General features: G+C 34.9%; 1 protein-coding gene across 1 annotated transcript in view; it reads right to left on the bottom strand.

Moving 5' to 3' along the window:
* Window positions 1-25,870, bottom strand: part of LOC145670243 (synaptotagmin-10-like) — a 354,389-nt gene that overhangs the window by 311,584 nt on the left and 16,935 nt on the right. The window lies entirely within an intron of this gene.

Here is a 25,870-nt window from a genome sequence, read left to right on the forward strand (position 1 = left end):
ATCCCAAATATCCTGGTTTTCAATGAGTATCCGCGCTGATACTTACAGATTGCGTAAATATGACGTCACTTTAGGGAATCATATTCATCCTATTTTCCATAAGTTGCCTTCTAGTAAACTTTAGGCTTACGATTTGCTCATCACATAACTAGAAATGCTGCAGAATTGCTTAACAAACATCGAGATGAGGTTAAACATTTCTCCTGGCTCGCCCAATCCCCAGACTTAATTATAATTGAGTATCTATGGTCCTTTCTCGAGACACTAATCCGGCGTAGATTTTCACTTATATCCTTTCTTACGTAATTGAGATATGCATTGTATGCAGAAGGTATAACATTCTATTCTCTGATGATCTTGACCTCTGTAACTCCACTCCATGACACATCAGAGATGTTCTAAGAGCATAAGGTGGTTCAAAGTCATATAAATATAGTAAGTTGCACTATTTAATGGTGTTTCTGTTACTATGTTAATCAACTGTACATATAAATCTATCACTGTGCATGTATTGCTATCAGTTGTATTTTTAAAATAAACTTTTACTTTGCTCCTACAAATCCATCACATGATGGAATGTTAGTGATTTTACGCTTTATTGGCAAAATCTTTTTCAATGAATTTCCGAAAATAATTGGGAAATGTACGGTAAATAGCTTCCTTTGCTCTAATTACAATTGTGTGAACCTAGTAACTCTGTTAAATAAAGCTCGGAATAGTGACTTGATACCGTGATCCAACTCTGTTGGAGCGAGACAGAATAGTGAGGGACAGTGTATCAGCGGCACAAATCTACCTCGAACATTGGGGGGCACGGGGGACGGGAAAGACCGTTCCCATAATCTTTTTTCTTTAAAGTGATATTTTAAATATTTATAAGGTTGAAAAATAATGCTGTGAAGGATCAGTGAGCAGAGTCGTCTTCAACATTGGGAGGCAGGGTAGATTTGAGGCTATTTCTTGGGGGACATCAATTTTATCTCACTTTCCTTTGTGGCAATCGGACACAAATCATCACATTTCTCCCCAAAACATACATTTCAAATCGGATTATTGTGGGATACAGTCCCTCCAGTTCCAAGATTGGAGAGGACATGTTCTCCTCAACCCCGCGAGATTTGCGCCACTGGTCTGTACTACGAGAATGAATCTTCAATAATGATATGATTTCCTTTTCCTTTGATATTTGGTGATTACTATTATTGTTAACTTAAGTGAATATAGTATTCAAGAGTGCATCCACATAACATTGAAGTGAGGACTGTTATGCTAAACTCTGTTAAGTTTACTTTGATAATATGCTTTAGAGTAGCACAAAAAATCAGAATTTAACAGACAAAATAATATTTTTATACAACAATGATATAAATAAATGCGATATAAGAGCATGCATATGTTAAACGTCACTTTGAGTGAAAATTGAGTGGTAAACTTTAGTGATTTGGGAAAATTGATACAGGTATATTGTGTTGTACTTAGCGGTCTTATATCTTCTTCCTTCCTTTTTTTTTTTTTAGCATTAGCAATAACTTGAAACGAGTTTAACATTCCTTTAAAAATAATTCTTTTATCTCGTTTCGCTTGTTAAAGTTGTATTCCTTTTAGGATCAAGTGAATTGAGTTTACAAACAGTAGCGTCATTTCAGATTTGGCTTGCGGGGGGGCAAGACCCCTTGATATAAGTAAAATTTCGCGTTTTTCACTGACTTACTAGTACTATATTGATAAAATCTATATACATCTAACTCATGGGGAGGGGGCAAATGCCCCTGCCTGCCCCCCTAAATGACGCTCCTGTTTATAAATGTACTGCAAGCTTAAACATTATGACTTTTATAATCAAAACGTTCAAAATATTCGAATATAAGCATTTTTATCAGGATATTTGCTGTTACGAGGGAGAATCAGAAACGAAGTTTACAAAACTGATATTTCTTGAGTTTTGTCTGTTAGAAAGAAATGAGGGGTGTGCGGTGGAGTTGCCAACTATGCAGAATTTCAGCCACCCGCCACCTACGGCTCTAATTGTTGGTAAACAGAAATAGGGATTCGTTTGGAAAACTTGGTCTCGCGATGAAGCCCGCTCAGTTATTTGATTACTGTGGTCGAAACATGTAACTGTAGCTGAAACTCACTGACAGCTGGTAGAGGTTTACATACAGACTGTACAACGAGATACTTTGTATCGTTTAATAATTACCTGTACCTTGGGCAGAAAGTGCTCATACTCAAGCAATATACTTGATATAATGTTCATTTAAAATAACAAAAGAAGAATGTTTTTAATATATGTAAAATAAATATGCATTATTGTATAATTCGTTGCTATGTAGTTGTTTATAGTTACCTAATCAACATGTATGTTCGCCAGACAGTTTGGGTGAAAATACGTTAAAAGAGTATCAACTAATAAACCATTTAATACCGATCATCGACTTGTAATTTCGATAGAAAAGGTGAGAATAATAGTGTATATAGTTATTGAAGATATTTTTATGTGTAAACAATTATTACCACTCAAGATTTACTTATATCATTAGACGAACCAGGTTGACGACTACCTTTGGTGAGTCGTTGTAAAATTTTTGGTGTTTCCGCCCGGGAATCTTTGTAAATTCTAATCCTGAAGTATAAAGTAAGGGTGAATTTACTTCTGTAATAAGGTTAATGACTACGAACTTTACTGTACTTAGAAGTGGTAAAATAATAGCAAGAAAAATGATGATTGGTGAGGCAATGGAAAAGGAAACTGGTGACAGTGGTAACGAAGAACAAAATACAGCTCCTGTTGTACCCGAAATGTTATCGTTAGAAGACAAAATCTTAATGGCTTTACAGAGACAAGAACAACGATTGGAACAAAGTTTAGTCCAGATGTCGGAAAATTTAAAGCAGACTTCCAGTAAACAGTATGAAGAATTAAAGCAGACTTCCAGTAAACAGTACGAGGAATTAAGTAAACGATTGGAGCAGACATCCGAAGAAACGAAACAATCTATTATCCAGGCGATGAGTGACATCACCTCACAGTTCGATGAAAAGCTTAGAAGGGTATCTGAAGATTGCCAGGATAATTACAATCATACAATTCAAAAAGTCAACTGTGTAAAAAAGGATTTGGAAGTAATAGAATCTTCTATACGGCAACAAAAGATTCAGGTCACGGATAATTCTAACAAAATACGTGCGAATACCCAGTTGATATCTGCTTTACAAGAGGAAATTCGGACGCTGCAGATTAAGGACAACGAATACCACAACAACATGGTTAATGATCATTTGGAGTTCCCTTGTTCACAGGAGATGACCTCGCATTCACCCGTAGTAGATCAATGTGGACCTCACATTATCACTTCTTCTGGTAATTCATCCGATGAGGACATTATTTTGGAAGAAATTCCTCCAAGGAATACAGATGGGCGTAAAAGAGATGGTGGAACTACACATCATGCAGTAGGTAGGAATTGTCACACAACACGAGCACGGAAAGATGAAAGAAAGGTAAAATTAAGTGTAAAGATGAGTGAAATACGTGCTATGAGTAAGTTCAGTGGTAAATGTAACGAAAATGCTACCTCTTTCCTAGAAAAATTTCAGGATGAGTGCAATATAATGTGTATAGATAAATCGCAATATATGAAACTAATCCCTCATTTATTACTCCCACCATGTTCTTTATGGTTTAAAGCAGTACGAGATCATGTCAATACATATGAGGAATTTAAAGCTGCGCTGATTGCAAATTACGAAAATGATTTTTTGCTTGCAAACAGAGATGCCACGATTAGAAATCAACCTTTCAATCCTCGTTTGCACAAATCTGTTGTTGATTTTGTTGTAAGTACATATAACGAATTAAAAGTCGTAAATCCGTTGCAATCGGAATCCAGAGTAATTGCATCGATCCGAAATTTGCTACCGTTTAAGCTACAACAGATCCTGTTTTCTACCCAGTGTATGAGTTTTAATCATTTATTAATGCTTGTACAATGTTATGAAACTCAATACCACGCTCAGAATCATCAAGCGGGAGCAGGTAAAAGTAAAAATAATTCAGATCACTTTGTACCTGTTCGTAATCTAAATATCCGTAATGCGAATGATACGGAACACAATCTAAATCGAGTGAATTTAAGCAATCCGAACGAGCAAAATAGGCAAAGATATGATAGGAATCCACCTAACCTAACCAACCGTGACAATAATTATGTCAGATCACTTAATCGAAGTAGACACAAAAACAGTCGAAATACATGGCGAAATTCTAGAAATGTTATGAATCCTATGTATAGACATAACCACAGCTCAAGAGATGTCACTTCGTATCAAAATCAAGATAATGACGCAATTCATGTACAAAATAATGCGGAACCTAATCACGATTGTGCAGTACAATGTACTTTATTAGAATCATATGCAAGTACGAATGTAAACTGACTGCAGTTGATGAAGTAAGAGTTAAACCCATATCAGCTACTGATTCTTATGAATATGTTTGTGTAAAAATAGATTTATTTTCTTCCTTTTGTTCGTCTGAACGTAGGTTACGTTTAATTTTTGATTTTTACTTAATTTAATTTTCTTTAATTCTCATTAACCAATGATAATTTTCAAATGATTTTTAATTCTCTCTTGTTAATGTGAAGAATTATAATTCGATTTATAATTGATCAAAGGCAAAGGTTATTTATATTATATGGATTTGTGTTGAAAATTTGTTGTCAAAGATTATGTTAAGTATAAGGTTCATTCTATTAAGTTATTTATTCGACGACTGTCTTTATGCGCTACTTTATATGTTACCCGAATAAAATTCTTCTATATTCTGATGCCTTATGGATACAATGTATATTATGAAACGTCATCTAACGTAGTTATTATATAATGCGCCCTGGAGAGATCAAATATTATTTCCATAACATAACCGTTTTAATAATGATTGAAACTGCTAATCATTGTGACTTATGTTTTTAAAAAGTAATTTGCCTTTTACGATTTTGACTGCGCACCCTTCAGTAATCATATTATTAAGCGACGACGTTTGTGTAATAAAAGATAAATGATAATGGAATAAAAGATTTATTATAAATGTATTTATATATATGAAGCTTAATGAAGATATATATATACGAGGGGCGATCAAAATGTAAAGGACATAAGTAATGTAACATCATTATTGTAAACGGACCAGTGGTTCTTAAATATAAAAGCCAAGCTCGCTTGTAACTTTTATATTCAGTCCCATCGTCGGGCGACATTTTTATACAACGAGATACTTTGTATCGTTTAATAATTACCTGTACCTTGGGCAGAAAGTGCTCATACTCAAGCAATATACTTGATATAATGTTCATTTAAAATAACAAAAGAAGAATGTTTTTAATATATGTAAAATAAATATGCATTATTGTATAATTCGTTGCTATGTAGTTGTTTATAGTTACCTAATCAACATGTATGTTCGCCAGACAGTTTGGGTGAAAATACGTTAAAAGAGTATCAACTAATAAACCATTTAATACCGATCATCGACTTGTAATTTCGATAGAAAAGGTGAGAATAATAGTGTATATAGTTATTGAAGATATTTTTATGTGTAAACAATTATTACCACTCAAGATTTACTTATATCATTAGACGAACCAGGTTGACGACTACCTTTGGTGAGTCGTTGTAACTGTAATGTCTCGTCGGTATGTCGCAAAATTCTGTTAAAGTTTGCGGCTTGTAGAGAAAACGCCACCGATGAGGAGCGCAGCGGCCGGCAGTTTCGCTGGGATATTATCGACCAGCCTCCCCACTGTCCGGATCTCGCTCAAGAGACTTCTACTTGTTCTTGGACTTGAAAGAGCATCTAGGAGGCCGTCGCTTCGCTTCGGACTAGGAGGTGAAAGACTTCATGACAACGTAGCAAAACACGCAGGAACAGGATTTTTACCAGGAAGGAATCTTCAAACTCATCCCAAAATGCGACAGGTGCTTCATTCGAAATGGAGACAATACCTAAAATAATCTAATATATACACGTTTCAGTGCAGGCTTTGTAACCTTACTTTCTGATCACTCCTCGTAGAATGTTCTTAAGAGGCACTCTGTTTTGGAGTAGCTTCATTAAAAATGAATGACTTTTGATAATTGATTGATTGAACGGAGAACCAAGGAAGTACAAAATTCTTTTAAATAAGATAATCAACTAAAACCTTAATGAAATTTAGCATTACTGGGGAACTTAGATACTATTTTCCACCTAATGTCAGACGATACTGTTTTAGTCATAAGTATCATTCAGCTGAGAGCTCACTTTAACCAAAAAAAAAAAAAAACCTCAGATAAAAGTAGATTTAACAGGGTTTAGCAAAACAGTCCTGAAGTAAAATAATATGATAAATGATACAAACAGATGTTTGATTTTCTCAGTGGTAATTTCTCTGAAATGAAGATATATCTACATCTTTTCGTAATGATTTCCTTTTTTGTTATGCGTGTGCAGTCATGTTGAAAAATATTATACATCCACCTTCTTCGTAGAAGCCCTCAAATTGCTCCAGTATATGTCGGTATATATATTCATATGTAAAATTGCAAGAAATATTTGCAAGAGAGATTAAACATTACATTCGCAATCTAACTTGCTAGGAGGCTCGCAATCTAACTTTAAAAAGCTTAACATACAGAAAATTAATTGTACTCTTACATTAAAGTCCTGTCTTGCTGTACGAAAGCAAACACATAGAGACAAAGCAACACTGGTGTGCACTGGTATGCAAAACGAAATGAAAAAATGTAAGTTTTGCATGCTATTTCACTACAAAGGAGCATAGATCGGTGAAACCTGAACCATATGTTGAAAATAGTGCTACAGTATGATACATTAAACGGCAGCAGCACATGAATAGAAAAATCAAACTGGCACTTTTATACATAGATAATAGCTTATACTGAAGGCACTGTGATTTATGATGGTCCCCCTAGCATTACAAAAGGTGTGAAATGGTTGTCAGTATGGTATGTGATTACCACAAGACAATGATGCATATTCTGCAACGTGCTTCCATATTGTTCACACGGTTCGTGATGAATTGTTTTCGTATGGAGTTCAATTTCTCTATCAGCACTGTCGATAATTACTTTATGATCTTCCATGCATCCGGACGTGCTACAATTCCGGGAAACGGACAGGCAGTTCATTAACAGAATATCCTCAAATTTCAAGAGTTCCGCCACCTGCGCTGTTCGATGCAGTTACACATTATTATCCATAAAGTTCGGGCCAATTGTATCTCTGAGAACAGGCACGTGGGAAAGGAGTATAGTGCCACAATAATGCTGACTGGTCAGTGTACCACGTTCACAAATTTGAAAGCCAGTGTGTTTATGTAATATTAAGCCTCCTACACAAGAACAACTGAACTAGAAACTAACCATGTTCTACAGTGTTTTTGGATTTATCTCCTGCTTTACAAATTGAATATTAATAGTCGGAGTCTAACGCAATTAAACTTGTGAGATGATATATCTTTATATAGGTTTCTGCAGTTGGAAAGCTTATCGTTGAAAGGAAGCAATATTATTGTGACAAAAGATTCTGACTTACTTCTGTCAGTTGTTAGTGAATCTCTTCTAATTATAAAATAAACAAAAATGTCAAATGAAAGTTATAAGAGATTTGAATTGTATATCACATATACCATCAGGTACTGGGCATAAAGGAATTGATGTCGAATTAAAAATTGACCTAATATGAAAGTCAATATTATTAGTGGCGTTCAACACGAAAATATCCAAAGAAAGGATCAGAAACTAAAGTTGCCAGGCTGATATTTCTGGAGTTTCGTCTGTTATAGAGGAATGAGGAGTGTGTGGTAGTTTTAATACATGGAGTTGGCAAGTGTATAGAGTTTCAGTCACTTACTACCTACTGTGCTAGTTGTAGGTAAACACAAATGGCGAATCGTTTGAAAAACTGGTCGAAGTTCGCTGAAAGAAGTGGGCGAAACGTATACTGTAGGTGAAACAGAACTGCTCACCGATACTGTGAGACTTTGATACGATTGCGCGAAGCAATCAGGAGGAAACGACCAGGACTTCTTACTCAGGGTGTCATCTTCCTTCACGACAACGCGCGCCCGCATACAAACCAGAAAACCACCACGCTGTTGAAGCACTTCCGCTGGGACATCATCAACCATTCTCCCTGCAGCCCGTATCATGCACCAAGCTACTATGTCTGTTCCTACACTTGAAGGAACACCTTGGAGGTCGCCGCTTCGCTTCAGACTAGGAGGTTAAATACTTCGTGAGGATGTGGCTGAAGGCGCAAGAAGAGGAGTTTTACCAAGAGGGAGTGTTCAAACTCATCTCACGATACGATAAGTGCCTCAACCGATATGGCGACTATGTCGAAAAATAACCTAATATATGTACTATCTGTTGACTGCTGGTGGACAAACACCGTGTGTGTGGGTTTTCTGGGGGTTCTCCCGTTTTCTCTCACTTTCTTCATTCCACTAATTCATTCATCTCTCACCATCACCGTCTCCTTTAGCCTAACCGGCATAACCGTGGGACGTAAAACTCAAAAATTCCATTTCATTTCATATTTTCTGTTGGCTGTATTGGTTGTACGAAATATACACGTATAACTACGGGCTTTTTAACTTTACTTTCTGATCATCCCTCGCAGATATATCAATCGATAGTTTATATTGAACTAAACAAAATTATATTTCTAATAAAAAAATCTCTTGTGAGGTTTTGAAAAAAATGGACAAACACTAATTTCTTTGTAAACCGGATTTTTTTCTGTACGGGAATCATAAAATGTTTATTAAGATGAACCTGTAATGGTATATACTGTCATCAATGTTCGTTATAAAATTTACAAGACAACAATACAGTACACAGTTACTGAGATATAGCGTTAAATTACGATGAACTCATTAATTTTAATTTCTGCTTAACTAGAATATTCTTCAAAGAAAACGCATGAATCATTCCATACATTACATTGAACTGAAAAAACATTCATGTGATTAAATAGTTATTTGATTTCCCCTTACACAGTGACATACATGCCTACCTATGCACATACTATTTACAAGTACAATAAATGGACAATAACTGTAATATTTCATTTTTATTAGTCTCCAAAACAATAGCTTGGATTCAAGGTAAAAGCTCTGAATCCATGGCCAAAGGGGAATGTACTGTATACCCTTATATATTATCTAGATCGCTGATCAAATGAGCCTCTGATATACAATAAAACAATATAATGTCATATTTAAATTGAAATATTTATGATTTTGTTCCTTTTTTATTTAGAGTACGCTTTAGGCTATTTATTATGAATATGAACTTTAATTTATTTATGGTTTTTTAATCTATACCTGAAAGCATAGTAACTTAATAAATATAAATGCGTATTAAAATTTTTAATTTTTTATATGATTCGTGCTTTGTGTTTAGAATTACATTATACCGTTGCAAAGCAAGAATGTATATAAACTGTATACCTCTTGATGTGTTGTGTTACTTTGCGATCGATCCTATGACGTTAACAGGTGGGTGCGGCAAGTCGTGTGCTGAGTAGCCTCAAAGCAAATTAGCTTCACGCGATTTAGCAAGATACCGGGAAAGTTTTCCATCGTGGTGAATGTGGTGCACCACATTGCCTTCCAAAGTCACTATATTGTTTCATCATCTCAAATTGGCCATGAGAACAGAGACCCAGAAGAACAAAGCTTATGAACAGATCAAAAGATTATTCAGTGGAATATATTTGATGTGGATTTTAAATTTCTGTATACGAAGAAACGAAAGTGAAATTAAAAGGAAGAAAAAAACATAACGTAAAATAATACACAAATTCGTTGGTTAATCGTTTTAAAATTTAGTGTCCGTTTAGAATGCAGCAAACCAATATAAGATATGGATCTATTACTGGATGTAGAATCCAAACCATATGTTATTCCTCCAACAACATAGCCACACAAAAAGTAAAAGTTCTCTGCACAGGACCCCACGGTATGGATTTGATGTATTTTGTCACCGAAAATCCAAATTTCGAAACCCCAGGACGATCGACCATTTTTTTTTTTAATGGGCGAAAACCTTGAACGATTTTGCATAAAGAGGATACACGTAACACAGCTATGAAAAGTTTCTGTGTAATGGAACTTTGGGTGTGGATTCGGTGTATTTTGTTACACAGAATCTAAATTTCGAAATCTTAGGAGGATTGACCATGTCAATTTTGTTTTATGGGCGAAAATCGTGTATCTTTGCTATCCAAAATCGCTCACGTTTTTCAGCCATAACAAAAGATTGACATGGTCTATCGTTCTGGGGTTTCGAAAGTGGGATTTCGCGTAACAAAATACATCGAATCAACATCCTGGGATATGTTGCACAGATTTTTTTTTTTTGTATGGCTCTGTTACACATATCCTTCCTATTCAAAATCGCTCAAGTTTTTCGTCCATAACAAAAACAACACTGTCAATCGTCCGAGAGTTTCGAAATTTGTATTCCGTGTAACAAAATACATCGAACCCACGTACTAAAGTCCGTTGCACAGAACATTTATTTGTGTATATATGTGTGTGTGGTTGTGTAATCGACGATGGTCTCTCATCATACGTGGTAACACTAACCATTTGGATAAGATATACCCTATTTTATGCTTGTCGCAAACATCAGTGTTTCAAATGATAATAATAATAATAATAATAATAATAATAATAATAATAATAATAATAATCATAATTAGGTACTACACATAAAGATGATAAGCAAATTCCAGTGGTAAAAAGACGTTGTCTAGGCATATAAAAATGTCAATGGTTATGACACTTAAATAAAAGAAAACGGATGATTAATGACAGTAAATGTTTATGAAATTAAGTTTTTCTCTCTCAGTAGGAATCGAACCTGGGAACACGTGCACCGAAAGCACACGCGGTACTCACTAGACCAGTAGTAAAGACAGAGAAAATAGGTTCGTGGAAAGTGTTTCAGCCTATTCCCCCATTAGAATACATATAGAAGATGAGTATTGACTTAAACGGCATCGAAAGTATCATTATTCAACTCAACGACCCTGAGAAATATGGATTGAACACAACTACAGATTGTTTTCGATTATTTTTATGTCGTACCCTGACCTCTTTCATTTGCCTAAAATGTGGTGAAAGCCTAAGTTAGGTTAAGGTTTACTCAAATACCAAAAATCATAAAAATTGATGTAGCTATCTAGGAGGTAAATGTCAGCATCGTTATATTTATTTTCATTTATAAAATTATACTTTATATTATTATAGAATACTAAAATTAATACCTCAAAATAATTGAAATTTGTGACTGTTTTAGTTTTATATTATCCAAACGGAAGTAAACATTTTAAGTTCGGCTTCAATACAATAGCAACAACTGTAAATTAAATAGATTAAGTCAATATTGTTTCCAGAATCAAATTTAGGTTATTGATTAGAAATATGTTAGGGATACGAAATGTTCCACGCCGTAGGCCGAGAAAATACGGGGTTCTGGGACCGAAGTCCCTAGTTAGCCGATGGCTAATATACAGGATGATTGACAATATTTGGGAGGTGATTCCTGACACTAAGGTAAGGCGAGAGTATAGACCAAACTGGGTATAGAAATGCTTTTTTTCGGCGCTATGATCAGCCGAGAATTTTAAAAAAACATAATAAATGAATAAATAAATAAAACAGCCATAATTTGGGAACAAAATATCAGATCGAAGTCGGGTAAAAGCGATTATACATTACGCTTCTAGTCATAGATTCCATTACTGCACAAATGGGAGTGGCGCAAAAGCGGCGACCACCAAAGAAACCTCAGGTTTTGTGGAGTATTTTATCAAAAATTGAACGATGAAAATAAAGAATAATCAAGCACAATATTTCAAGGAATAAAAATCATAGTTCGTTATTCAAATTAAAAGAATATAATTAAATTCGAAAGAAAAGATACACATGTTTAATTGCTCTACTTTCTCTCATTTCAGAACAAACTCTCGGAGGAAGATCTATTCTTCAACGAAGACGTCTTGTGACTGTACTATATTATTTACAAAGTATATTAATGTATGTATGTTGTGTGGGTGTTAGTAGCTTTCGTAAGTGTATTATTAAGAATGTCTTGTACTTTGGGAATAATACACCACTTTAATTTCTCCCTTCTTCTTCTTCTTCTTCTTTAATTGTGAAATCTGTCCTTCGTGCATTTATATTCCCTAACTCATGCACTATCGAACTGCCTACTATAGGATCTTTTTATCTTACCTATTACATGTTACGTGACAATCTTTTTAACTCTTACTCTTGAAGTTCTCTTAGTTGGAGTTTCATAGTCGCGTTTCCATCGCCGTGTCCTTTTACTTTTTACATTTGCGATGCACTGAATTATGTTACGAATCAGTGACATTACCAAGGAAAAAGGAGAGCGAGCTTGCGCCCCGGTGACGACACCTGCTTCCTGTATATGTTGTATTGTAACATAGGTCAAGAAATATAAAAGTACTCTCTTGGACATATAAACATAAGTTGTCCCCCCAATTTTTCTCTCCTCTGCTTACCCCACTTCCTTCTCGTTGAAGTTAATGTTTGCATCATCAGTTCCTGAATCGATTTCCTCCAAGTCTTTAAATAAATTTTCACTGAATATTTTATAGCTTAAGAAATTGCTATTCTGATGCGATGAAGGTGTCCACAACTTTGTTTACTACCGTTGACAACGTAAGTCCTGTAGAATCGATCTTAAAATGTCAGTAAATATCATTACAAATTAATATTTGGACCTTGTCTTCTTATATGAGTTGAAATTACCTGTACTATTTCTTGACCTCTTCCCGTGAAGCTACAATGTTTATATATATATATATATATATATATATATATATATATATATATATATATCCATCTGGCTATAAGTTTCTTTGTACATTGGCATTCTAAAACTCTATTTTTTCCGTCCCACCATCAATAGAAAGTTTTTAGTTAACCACACCAAAATCTAAAGACTAGCAAACATAATCTACTTGTTTCTATACAATATTTGTATTGATACAAGTTACATTTTCTTACCATTAACCTAGAACTACAGTTCTCAGTCTTTTGAACACTACGAACTCATTTTGGTAGCCCCTTCTTCCTTACAAATAATAGCAAAAATAATAAAACTATTGCAAACCCAACTAACGGTCATCCGCACTAACGATCACAATCTGTCCACAATACCTTGAGGAGCGCGACTCGGCAGTTGAGAAAAAACTCAGCTAGAAAATTATATTTACCGTTTCCTGACAAACAAAGAAATCTACGAATTCCACAGTTTTGAATGTCAGTAATTTTGTACATTGGTTTATCACACACGGTATTTATTCGGCAGATCCATCTATCGGAGTTATAGTTCTTCGTCCAAAGTGGGGGCACAGTGGCTGGTGGATATCATATTCGTGAATTTTCTCGGGGATTTCGTGTTTTAACTTGAACTTTCATTTCTCGAATTCTTTTATAATAATTAGCTTTCATCGATCGTCCGTTTCCATAAGTCTAGAAGATATAACAATAGGACTTTAAATCAAAGGTATCGGGAATTGAAAATCACGGAATATATTTATTCATTGGTTTGTGTACAAAACATCGCGACGAAAACTTCGATACCCAAAAGCTCGTGGGACACAATCTCGCATTAATAAAATAATGCCCCCAAACATTTGCGTTCCGAAATCTCGCTTTGCCAAAACCTCGCATCGTCAAAACCTCACCTTCCAAACTCTCGTGTTCCAAAATCTCGACTGGATAAAACCCTACCGTCCTAAATCTAGCGACACAGAATCTCGCCTGGCCTAAACTACGAGGTACGTAATTTTGCTTGCTTAGGAAAATTGTCGTCAGTATAAGACCTTGTCAGTATAAAATAGCGGAATAACCATTTCCACTATTTACGTTTAATTAGCTCTATCTCCGTAATTAAGCGTTTCAGACAAAAGTCAAAGATAAACGTCTCTCTTGTATTGAGGTTCTGAACACGTATAAAGTTAAACGGTTGTTTTATTCAGTGTAGTTACGTTATGAGCAGCTCCACTAATTACACTGAGAAAAATCCGTTCTTCGGACAGCGGTATATTGTACAAATATACGGTATCCTCTTGCTTACTACATAAATCGGTATGGAGCATACGTTACCCATATGGTACATATGCACTGATCTTAGATGTTACATCATGTCGTTGTAGGATGTCTGATATCAAACAGTCTTCCTTATATTACATACATATATGTATGTTACCTTCGTCAGCTATATGATATATATGGCCATTTGTATGTGAGATCCTGATCGCCTATATTGTTTCATACGAAAAGTACGTATAGATGGAACACTTATACGAAAAGTATTATAAAACATACGTTTTCAGTTATACGTCTGCTGTAGGTTACGTTCAAAAACTACAGGAATTACGCAAGTAACCTACCTTTTTAAGTATGCCACTTACAATTTTTTTTCAGTGTACCTTAATTAGTTCCATCGCCGTAAGTAAGCGTTTTCGACCAAAGTCGCATATAAATTTTTTACTTGCATTGAGGTCCTCAACACGCATGTACTTAGGTAAAGTTTGTAGCTAGTTTTATTCAGTGTAGTTATTCAAGACATCAAATCCAAGGATTGAAGATCGTGTTTTTTACATGTATATGTTCATTCATTTTAAACCTGTCAATATTTTTTACATTCTAATCTTCAAAGCAAATGTGCTATTTAAGTCTCCTTTTGTTCTTCTTCTTCTTCTTTATTATGATAATAATAATAATAATAATAATAATAATAATAATAATAATAATTATTATTATTATTATTATTATTATTATTATTATTATTATTATTATTATTATTATTTGAAATATGAAATTGGATATTAAGAAACTCATTAGGTAAATTTTATGGAGAGGTCTCATCTCGCAAGGATTTGGCCATGCGAGATTTAAGCTATCCAAGATTTCGGTCCGTGGGGTTTGTGCGAAGAGATTTTGGACATGCAAGATCTTGGCCAGCCAGATCTTTGGTACGAGAGGTTTTGAGGGGCGATGTTTTGGCTAGGCGACGCGTTTGCTCGGCTAGATTTCGTCCCGTGAGATTTTGGCAACGCAAGGTTGTGGCCAGCGAGATTTTGGGTAGCGATGTTTCGCCGCGAGATTTTGTCCATATCCCTATTTTTTCAGCACCACCATAATTCAGCCACTACAGAGTTCCTGCGTTTTCTGGTTAAAAAAAATTGTGACACGTGGTTTTACAGTCCTTTCTTGGAACTAACTTAACACTATTCAGAGAGTTCTGCAGAGACCAAAACAAGTGATAGTCTGGTGGTGCGAAGTCCTCGCTATACGATGATGCAGTAAAACATCCTAGTCAAGTTGTCTTAATTTCAAACGAGTCGTTAAAGATGTATTGCGGATGGTGTTGTCAGTGTGATATATATGTTCTTTGTGATGGCCAGTTCCAGCCGTTTATTTTTAATTGTTAAGTTTACTAGCGTTAATTGTTGACAGTACAGGTTTGAGTCTATTCCTCTGTTCGGCGACTGGAGCTCGTAATGCACAATGTCATTTACAACGAGATACTTTGTATCGATTGATAATTACCTGTATTTTTGGGCAGAAAGTGCTTCTACATAAGCACTATACTTGATATAATGTTAATTTAAAAATAACAAAAGAAGAATGTTTTTAATATATGTAAGAAATATACATTATTGTATCATTGGTTGCTAGGTAGTTGTTTATAGATACATAATTAACATGTTTGATTGCAAAACAGTTTGTATGAATATACGTTAAAAGAGAATCCACGAATAAATTATTTACTACTCCTCATCGACTTGTAATTTCAGTATAAAAGGTGAGAATACTAGTGTATATAATTACGGAAGATATTTTAAGGTGTGAACAATTACGGCCACTAAAGATTTACTTATGTTATTAGCCGAACCAGGGTTGGCGACCACCTTTGGTGAGTCGTTGTAAAATTTTGGTTTACCTCACCCGGGAGCTTTGTAAATTCATATCCTGAAGTACAAAGTAAGGGGTGAATTTACTTCAGTAATAAGGTTCATGTCTACGAACTTAACTATACTTAGAAGTGGTAAAATAATCACAAGAAAAATTATGTTCGGTGAGGCAATGGAGAAAGAAACTGGTGACAGTGGTAACGACGAACAAAATATAGCTCCTGTTGTACCTGAAGTGTTGACATTTGAAGACAAAATCTTAATGGCTTTACAGCGACAAGAACAAAAGTTAGCCCAGATGTCGGAAGAATTAAAGCATCCGGTTCAGCAGAAATCCGAGGAATCCAGTAAACAGTACGAGGAATTAAGTAGACAATTGGAGCAGAAATCCGAGGAATCCAGTAAACAGTACGAGGAATTAAGTAGACGGTTGGAGCAAATAGACCAAAATTCAGAAGATACGAAACAATCTGTGATCCAGGCGGTGAAAGACCTTACATTACAATTTGATGAAAAGTTAAAAAGAGTATCAGAAGATTGCCAGGATAATTACAACCATGTAATCCAAGAAGTCAATTGTGTAAAAAAGGATTTGGAAGTAATAGAATCTTCTGTACGGCAACAAAAGATTCAGGTTACGGATAATTCTAACCAAATACGTACGAATACTCAGTGGATATCTACATTACAAGAGGAAATTAGGACGTTGCAGATTAAGGACAACGCATATCACAACAACGTGACTAATGATCGTTCGGAATTCCCTTGTTCTCAAGAGATGACCTCGCATTCACCCGTAACAGATCAACGTGGACCTCATATTACCTCATCTTCAAGTAATCCATCCGATGAGGACATTATTGTGGAAAGGATACATCCAAGAAATACAGTTGGGCGGAAAAGAGATGGTGGAACCACAGATAATGCAGTAGGTAAAAATTGTCACTCAACACGAACACGAAATGGTGAAAGGAAGGTAAAGTTAAGTGTAAAGATGAGTGAAATACGTGCTATGAGTAAGTTTAGTGGTAAATGTAATGAAAATGCTACCTCTTTCTTAGAAAAATTTCAAGATGAGTGCAATATAATGTGTATAGATAAATCGCAATATATGAAACTAATCCCTCATTTATTACTCCCACCATGTTCTTTATGGTTTAAAGCAGTACGAGATCACATCAATACATATGAGGAATTCAAAGCAGCGCTGATTGCAAATTACGAAAACGACTTTTTGCTTGCAAACAGAGATGCCACGATTAGAAACCAACCTTTTAATCCTCGTTTGCACAAATCTGTTGTCGATTTTGTCGTAAATACATATAACGAATTAAAAGTCGTAAATCCGTTGCAATCGGAATCCAGAGTAATTGCATCAATTCGAAATTTGCTACCGTTTAAACTACAACAGATCCTGTTTTCTACCCAGTGTATGAGTCTTAATCACCTATTAACGCTTGTCCAATGTTATGAAACTCAATACCATGCTCAGAATCATCAAGCAGGATTAGGCAAAATTAAAAACAATTCAGATCACCTTGTACCTGTTCGGAATCTAAATATCCGTAATGCAGACAATACGGAATATAACCTAAGTCGAGCAAATTTCAACAATCAGAACGGACAAAATAGGCGAAGATATGTTGGGAATCCACCTAACCTAATTAATCGTGGCAATCCGTATGTTAGACCATATAACCAAAATAGATTTAAAAATAGACGAAATACTTGGCGAAATTCCAGGAATACAGTAAACTATATGGATACACGTAATTGTAATTCAAGAGATGGCATTTCGCATCCAAATCAAGATAATGACACAATTCCTGTACAGAACAATAATACGGGACATAATAATGATTGTGCGGTACAGTGTACTTTATTGGAACCATACACGAGTATGAATTTAAACTAACTGCAGCTGATGTGGTAGGGGTTAAACCCATATCAGCTATAGATTCTCATGAACATTTATCTTCAAATTTATGCGATAATGAAATATAAAAGGGTGTTTTCTGTTTCTGTAAAAATAGATTTATTTTCTTCCTTTTGCTCGTTCGAACGTAGGTTACGTTTAATTTTTGATTTTTACTCAATTTAATTTTCTTTAATTCTCGTTAACCAATGATAGTTTTCAAATGATTTTTTTTGTCCTGTTAATGCGAAGAATTATAATTCGATCCATAATTGATTAATCACAAAGGTTATTTCCATTATATTGATCTGTGTTGAAACTTTGTTGTCAAAGATTATGTTAAATATAAGATTCATTCTATTAAGCTAATTATTCGATGGCTGTCTTTATGAGCTACCTTATATGTTATTCGAATAAGATCCTTTTGTATCATGACGCCTTATTGATATAATGTATATTTTAAAATATCATCTAACATAATTACTATATAATGCGCCCTGGAAAGATCAAACATCTTTTTCTTAATATGATCGTTTTTAATAATGATTGAAACTATTGATCATTGTGATTTATGTTTTAAAATGTAATTGACCTTTACAATTTTTGACTTCGCACCCTTCAGTGATTAGATTAATAAGCGACGACGTTTCTATAATAAAAGATAAATATTAATGAAATAAAAGATTTATTATAAATGTATTTCTATAAAGGAAGCTTAATAATGTTATATACGAGGGTCAAAATGTAAAAGGACGTAATTAATAGAATATCATTATTATAAACGGACCAGTGGTTCTTAAATATAAAAGCCAAGCTCGCTTGTAACTTTTATATTCAGTCCCGTCGTCGGGCGACATTTTATACAACGAGATACTTTGTATCGATTGATAATTACCTGTATTTTTGGGCAGAAAGTGCTTCTACATAAGCACTATACTTGATATAATGTTAATTTAAAAATAACAAAAGAAGAATGTTTTTAATATATGTAAGAAATATACATTATTGTATCATTGGTTGCTAGGTAGTTGTTTATAGATACATAATTAACATGTTTGATTGCAAAACAGTTTGTATGAATATACGTTAAAAGAGAATCCACGAATAAATTATTTACTACTCCTCATCGACTTGTAATTTCAGTATAAAAGGTGAGAATACTAGTGTATATAATTACGGAAGATATTTTAAGGTGTGAACAATTACGGCCACTAAAGATTTACTTATGTTATTAGTCGAACCAGGGTTGGCGACCACCTTTGGTGAGTCGTTGTACATTCCAATCCCACTAAATAGACAGCAGAACCTTCCTTTGCTGTTTATGTAGTTCACATACTAGGGAACTTTTCTGGACATCGTCATGTTATCTTCCGTATGCTGTTGCCGTAGGTTATCCACTTTCCATCACTAGTGATCAACCGCATCAGAAATGGCATGAGTTCGTTACGTTTTAGTAAATATTCGAAGGATCGAATAAATGTTTTTCAGTCAGATTATGGGCACCCAAGCCTGGAGCCAGATTTCGCCGAATGATTTAACACTGTTCTGTGTGTATGTTTAAGTCATTGGCAATGTCATGGCTACTAACATGTCGGTCTTGCTCGACTTTTCTCAGAATATTACCCACTTTTCTTGAGATTGGTTACCCACTGTGAGGAGACTCTTGGTCCAGAATGAAAGTGATTGAACCATTTTTCGGTAGATGTGCAAATTTCATCACGGAGCCTTTATAGGAATAAAATTGTAAAGGTAGCGAATTTTTGTGAAAGGATTACCCATTTTCACGACGCAATACTTTACGTCTGATTGAAAGAATTACAACACTCTTTTCAGATCTACTATCTTTAAATGTCACCTGTCTAATGATGCTAGACAGGCCACTGTGTTTCCGACATAATGAGATTTGGGATACTAACACAACCTTTTTCGCAAAACGATCAATAGTTTTGCGTACGATCTGTTATTACGTGTAATATTTAGTCGTAGGGGTCCCAGCTCATTGGTTTGCCCAGGGACCCACAATGTAGTGCATTTAGCCAGCTTTTTTATTTGTAATATAACTTAATACTTTGAGTCTGTTGATCAGTTGGTAGGTTCTATGCGATATCAAACTGTGGTGCAGTTGAATGCGGTTATAACATAATCAAAAGGACCTAAAAGAGTTGTTATAAGCGACTATCGTTGTAACCAAAATGTATAACATCAGTATGAGATATTGAAGATTGGGTGGGAATGATGCATTTGTGTATGTCGTATCAAGCATGCATTTGTGCATTTATGTGTTGATCCATTTGTGTATCTCGTACTAAGCAGAGTATAGAATAACTTGCTTTATGACTTATTGAGAATTTAACGCAATAGACGAGGTGTCGCAGAGACAGACGTTGCTAGAATCAAGTTCAATTCTATTTTTTCCTTGTAATATTTCAATAAGCACCCAAGTCCATTTCCGTTCCTTGTACGTATTGAAAGAAAGTTCACTTCTTTTTGTCTAAGGTCTCCTTTCTCATAAGAAAAGGCTTTGTACCCTTTCAGTGCGTAACCGTAGGGGTTTACGAAAACATTTTATAAAAGCATTTGTATATCAAGCGTGATGTTGACTTTCAATCTTTGTGGACATGTAGAAATGTTTGCTTAAGATTCCTTGTTGATGGTTCTCATAAGGAACTGTGTAGCCCTTCTAAGTCTGCAGACAAACATAGAAGCACGACTTCAAAGAAAAATTTCTTTTGGCATCAAAATTGATTGGCCTTGAAAGAAAATGTAATAAATGAAAGCAATAATGCATTTCTTTTTTTCGCTTTTGCGCACTATTTTCGTAAATATTTCTTTCATACAGAAGAAATGAAAATGAAATGAAATCTTTAAGTTTTACGTCCTACTGTTATGCCGGTTAGGCTAAAGAAGACGGTGATGATGAGTAATGAATGAAATAGTGGAATGAAGAAAGTGGAAGGAAACGGGAGAACCCGAAGGAAACCCACGCACACGGTTATTTACAATTCCTGAACGTGGCTTTTTAAGCCTTGAAAGGAGATTCAGATGGAGATCTTAAAAATGAAATGTTTCCTAAATGATTAAAAGTATACTAGATTCCCTTGTGAACTGAACTGCCAAATATATTATGGGAAAGCAAATGTTGAAACAATAATAACCTGTCGGAGTGAATCTCCTGTTGAGGCCTGCCCAGCTCGCTGGACAATAATCTGTCATTGATGGACGCTGTAGCTCAGTGATAGAGTATTCACTTATGGTGCAATGGGTCTCTGGTTCGATCCTCGCTCTCTCCAAGTGAGTTTTGTGGTTGACAAATGCCGTGTGCGTGGGGTTTTTCGGGGTTCTCCCGTTTCGTTCTACTTCCTTCATTTAAACCATCAATCTCATCATCAACTCCCTTTGCCTCGCTCCATAACAGTGGGACGTTAAGATAAGAAAAGCAATCACCAAACTCACTATCAAATACTGGAAGCTCCAGGATATTTAGGTATACATAAAAGTTACAATTTTTTGTAGAACGTCTCTAAATGATATTGTTCCCAACGTTAAATGTTGCTTGTAATCTCTAAATTTACTCTGAAGCATGCTCCTAATGGATGTTCAGCAGCAAATGTATGAAGAGAAACCGACTTTTCTCCCCGTGCTTCAACAATATGTCTAAATATAGTTTGCAAAGGAGGAATTCCTAAATCACTGAACAATTTAAAATGAAAGTTTGATTTTTGAAAATTAGTACTATGTCCGTAAAAACTTATTTTGTATGAAATTACACTTTAGGACCATGTTTCTTAAAAAGTTAATAAGAAGAATGTTTCAACACTTTTTACAAACAATAACAAAAGTAAAGAAAAAAGGAAAGGAAACTCAAAAGATTAATATGAAGAAGAAACTAATAAGGTACGCAGAAAAAAAGTAGTTTTCCTTTCATCATACAGTAAGAAAGGGTATACTGTCTTGTTGGTTCTTTTAACACATCTATCGTCTGCTCACTTCTTCTGTATGTGAGAAAAGTTACTAAGGATACTTAATAAAATTTCAAATATTATAATTTTTCATGGTGCTTTATTCTATTTTCACAAAAATAGAGTTTGTCTCACAGATTACTAATCATTCAATCCGATACAAATAAAATTATGAGTTAGATGGAGCCTGGGATTAGTGTTATCACAATTTTTCAAGAATGGTATTCGCTAATATGATGTTCGTTTTCGGTTAGGGTTAAAATATGTTTCCGATTTATTATCTTATTTATCTCCATGTTGCTCATATTTATGTTGTTTGAATTCTATATATCACTTCCTGATCTTTTACATAGACTATAATATACAATATTTTATGTTTATTCAAATCTATGGTAAATGCTATTCATTTACAAAAGAATTCCAATACTGTGAATATTACTATCAGGCCCGGACTGGCTAGGGCAGGAGGGCAGAATCCCTGCCGAGGCTCTCTCTAAATAATATATAATGCATATTGAATAACATTAAAGCATGTCTGGTCTGTTGGATTATATTAATTTAGCACGTCATGTTCGAATTACTTTTTTTATGTGAGAAAGCCTTATGTTTTGTAATTAATTTTGTAGTGATCAGAGGAAAGCAGTGAAAAAAATCTATGATAAATTCATGAAACGATAAATATGAATAACGGAAACATGAATGAGAAATACCATTGATGATACAAAGGAATTATTTAATGCAATAATATTTATATATAAATGTATGTGTCTTTTTTATGTCTTCGAATTTTCTTTTCATACAAGTGGATTGATCATGATTTGGTTTTATGACTTGTTGTTGATAAACGCTAATTTGAAAGAAAAAGTTTAAATGTACAAAGATGAGTAATACATGTTATAATATTTCCACAAATGAAGCAACAGGCGCGCGTATACCCCATGACCGAAGTAAGTACAAGGTTAAACTAGCCCATATTTAATAAGACAAAGGTAAGTACAAGTTAAGCGTGATATTTAACATGAAATTCATCACTTCGTCAGTGCCTTTAGTTGGCAGTGATGGTGAGTGGTCAACAACGTCTAATACGTGAACTGTAAATATGTATGAATTCGAACTCGGGCACAACGTTGCGACAGAAACCCAAAACACTTCCCATGTGAACGGGGAAGATGCATTAAATCTCACACAGCAACTCCCTGGTTCCAAAAGAATCATGCATGTTGTAAAAATATCGAAGATTAGCCAAGGCCTGGCAGACCTAGGGTAACAGATTCTGACATCATACGATACGCCATTGAGTAAAATCCATCCACCAGCACACGACGATTGTAAAACCAACTTGGAACGTCCCAGTCTACTGTAGTGAGTCACCTTCATGATCTCGGGAAAACCACCAAGAGCTATCGCATCGTGCTATATCAGTTGGCCCGTTATCAAGCAAAGAGGAGTGTGCATATGTGTCAACAACAGTACAAGATCCGCGCGATGTGTATTTTTTGAAACGGATTGTAACATGTTATAAAAAGTGAGTACTTTTCCGAAATCTTTATGTACAAAAACAGTGGTTGACCAAGGGCCAACTTCCAGAACCAGTCATCAAACATGCCGTTTCGAGCCTAAAGCTATATGTGTTAGAACTGCGATAGGTAATTCACTTCCCATGATATCCTTTGTTCCTGATAGTCGTACCAGCAATGCCGATGTTATTTTAAACAGTTGGGGCTGATGTATGCTGCATTACGCCAGATATATCCTGCATTGGTGAATCGAAAGCACACCGTGCTGCAAAAGGATAACGCAAAACCATAAATGCAACAACAAAAATTTAGGAACTTTACATCAAACTGATGAGACATCCTATACATATTTCTGACCTTGATACTTCGGATTACTACCTCTGTTTAGCCTATGGAGCACTTCCTGATATTACGTTGCATCACAAACAGCAGGGAGTGGGAACAGCAGTTAACTGGCTTCTTTCCTTCTAAGGAAAAGTGGTATCGATATGGAATCGAGGAACTGGCAAGAAGGTAGCTACAGACAGTGTAAATGAGGAACTATAGTTCAAATGTTAACTTGCTTTCATTGAACTGTAGTAAGTAGTAAGTACAGATATGTTTTGTACCAGCATATTGTTGTGACTCCTACTTGCATTTAAAATGATCGATTACGAAGTCTTGACAGTTGAAAATGAATTGGTACTATTTCTGAGTAAAGTGTACTTGTAACTCGCTAAACATAGCTTTATTTCAGCTGTAAAATTCATGTTATTATTAAAGGATCTATAATTTGAATACTGAAGCTTAATTACATGCAAAAACGTTTCATTGTACGTAAGATCGATGTTCCTCTGATTTAGAATTATTACAGACAATGCGAATGTAAAAGAAATCATTTTCTTCGCTGAACCACTTAGAAAGGCAACATAAGTTTTGAACTCATCCTTCTCTCTTTAATTCTCTACAGAACGGTGAGGTCAGGTGGTTACTGTACGAGTTAGGCTGTAGAGAATGGTTCTATTAAGGAGAAATTGAATGTCCTCAGATGCAATCAGTACTTGTCATTCTTAGGACAATCACTGTGTTCTGTAAAATATCACTTTAAATTTTCACTTTAAATGCAGTGATTTATTGTACCCCCACTTTAAACTGTAAGTTTTATTTTATACAGCCTCACTGCCAGGTCTGGCCCTAGGGAATTTGTCACCCCGATAGCATCATTGTCGCCCCTTTTTCTCCAGAAAGAACAAATCTCTAAAGTCATGATTTTAAGTATTCTACCCTATCATGAACAACGAAGGGAAGGGAAAATAAGCTCGCACTCAGAAGGATCTAAACACTACAAATACAATATCGTTGTGTCTATTTTGTCTGTTTTTTCTTTAAATAAAAATATATTATATTAATGAAAAATAAAGCGAACACACCTACAGAGGAAAGATGGTTATCTTTTTTATAGAATTCAATATCGCGCTTCAATCTCAATTCATCAATTTGAAATTCCAGTACAACTTGCTCTTTTATCTTGATTTCTTGATTTTTCTTCTACATCTGTTAGAAAGGAAAACTTGTTTCCACCTTCAGTGATAAGAAACTTGTTTGAGACAAAGACAAGACTAATTTCCATATAAAAATTATGATGACTAACTAAATAGAACAGATGTTGACTACTATTAGAGAATTGAGCTCTTGTATTTGAGAGCAATCAAGCAATTCATATTGGGATTTGTTGGGGTTTGGCCATTTGCCTTAGCACTGTCCATATGGCCTTAAATTAATGCGACCTAAACATGATTTATGAATGTATCATATTCAAATAGAAGGTCAGTTTAGTGTATAACTACAATCATCATGAAGTCTTGTTTCCAACAAGTAATATTTATTTTAAATAATATAGTTATGACAGATTTTGCTGCATTTCGAAACTTGCCGTCTGGTGCAAATGCACGTGTTGCACATATGGTAGAGCTGGCCCTGCTCACTGCTAACAAAGGACTTGAATAGGAATAAACCAATCAAGTATGAGTAGCTTGATATGGACATGACGCAAAAGTAATATTTTATGTACAATGAAAATTGCTTTGTAGATATCAATAAATTTCTTTGAACACTTTTAAAGCTTGGCCCCTTTTCTTTGGGGTATCTACACGGAATTATTGACTGTTAAAGTGAGATTCTTTTCTTAACACTGTCTACTAGAGGATTATTATGAAATCCTAAATTACTACATTTAAGTTGCGATCTGAAAAATATTCGCAGCATGATATTACCTACTTTATAACCTAAAAGCACGTTCGTTGCTTATGTACAGAAATATCCAATGCTGTTAGATGTTCAGTATTATGTTTTATTTTATTACTCTAAACTCTCATTGTGTTTCTCTATTCCTATACCTTGAACACAAAGAAATAAAAATATAATCGAATGAGTTCACTCGGTCGGTAGCATGGGATGCAGGGTCAAGGTTGCC

The sequence above is a fragment of the Thermobia domestica genome, chromosome 14 (genome assembly GCF_964235325.1).
Source record: "Thermobia domestica chromosome 14, izTheDome1.hap1.1, whole genome shotgun sequence".
NCBI lineage: Eukaryota > Metazoa > Arthropoda > Insecta > Zygentoma > Lepismatidae > Thermobia > Thermobia domestica.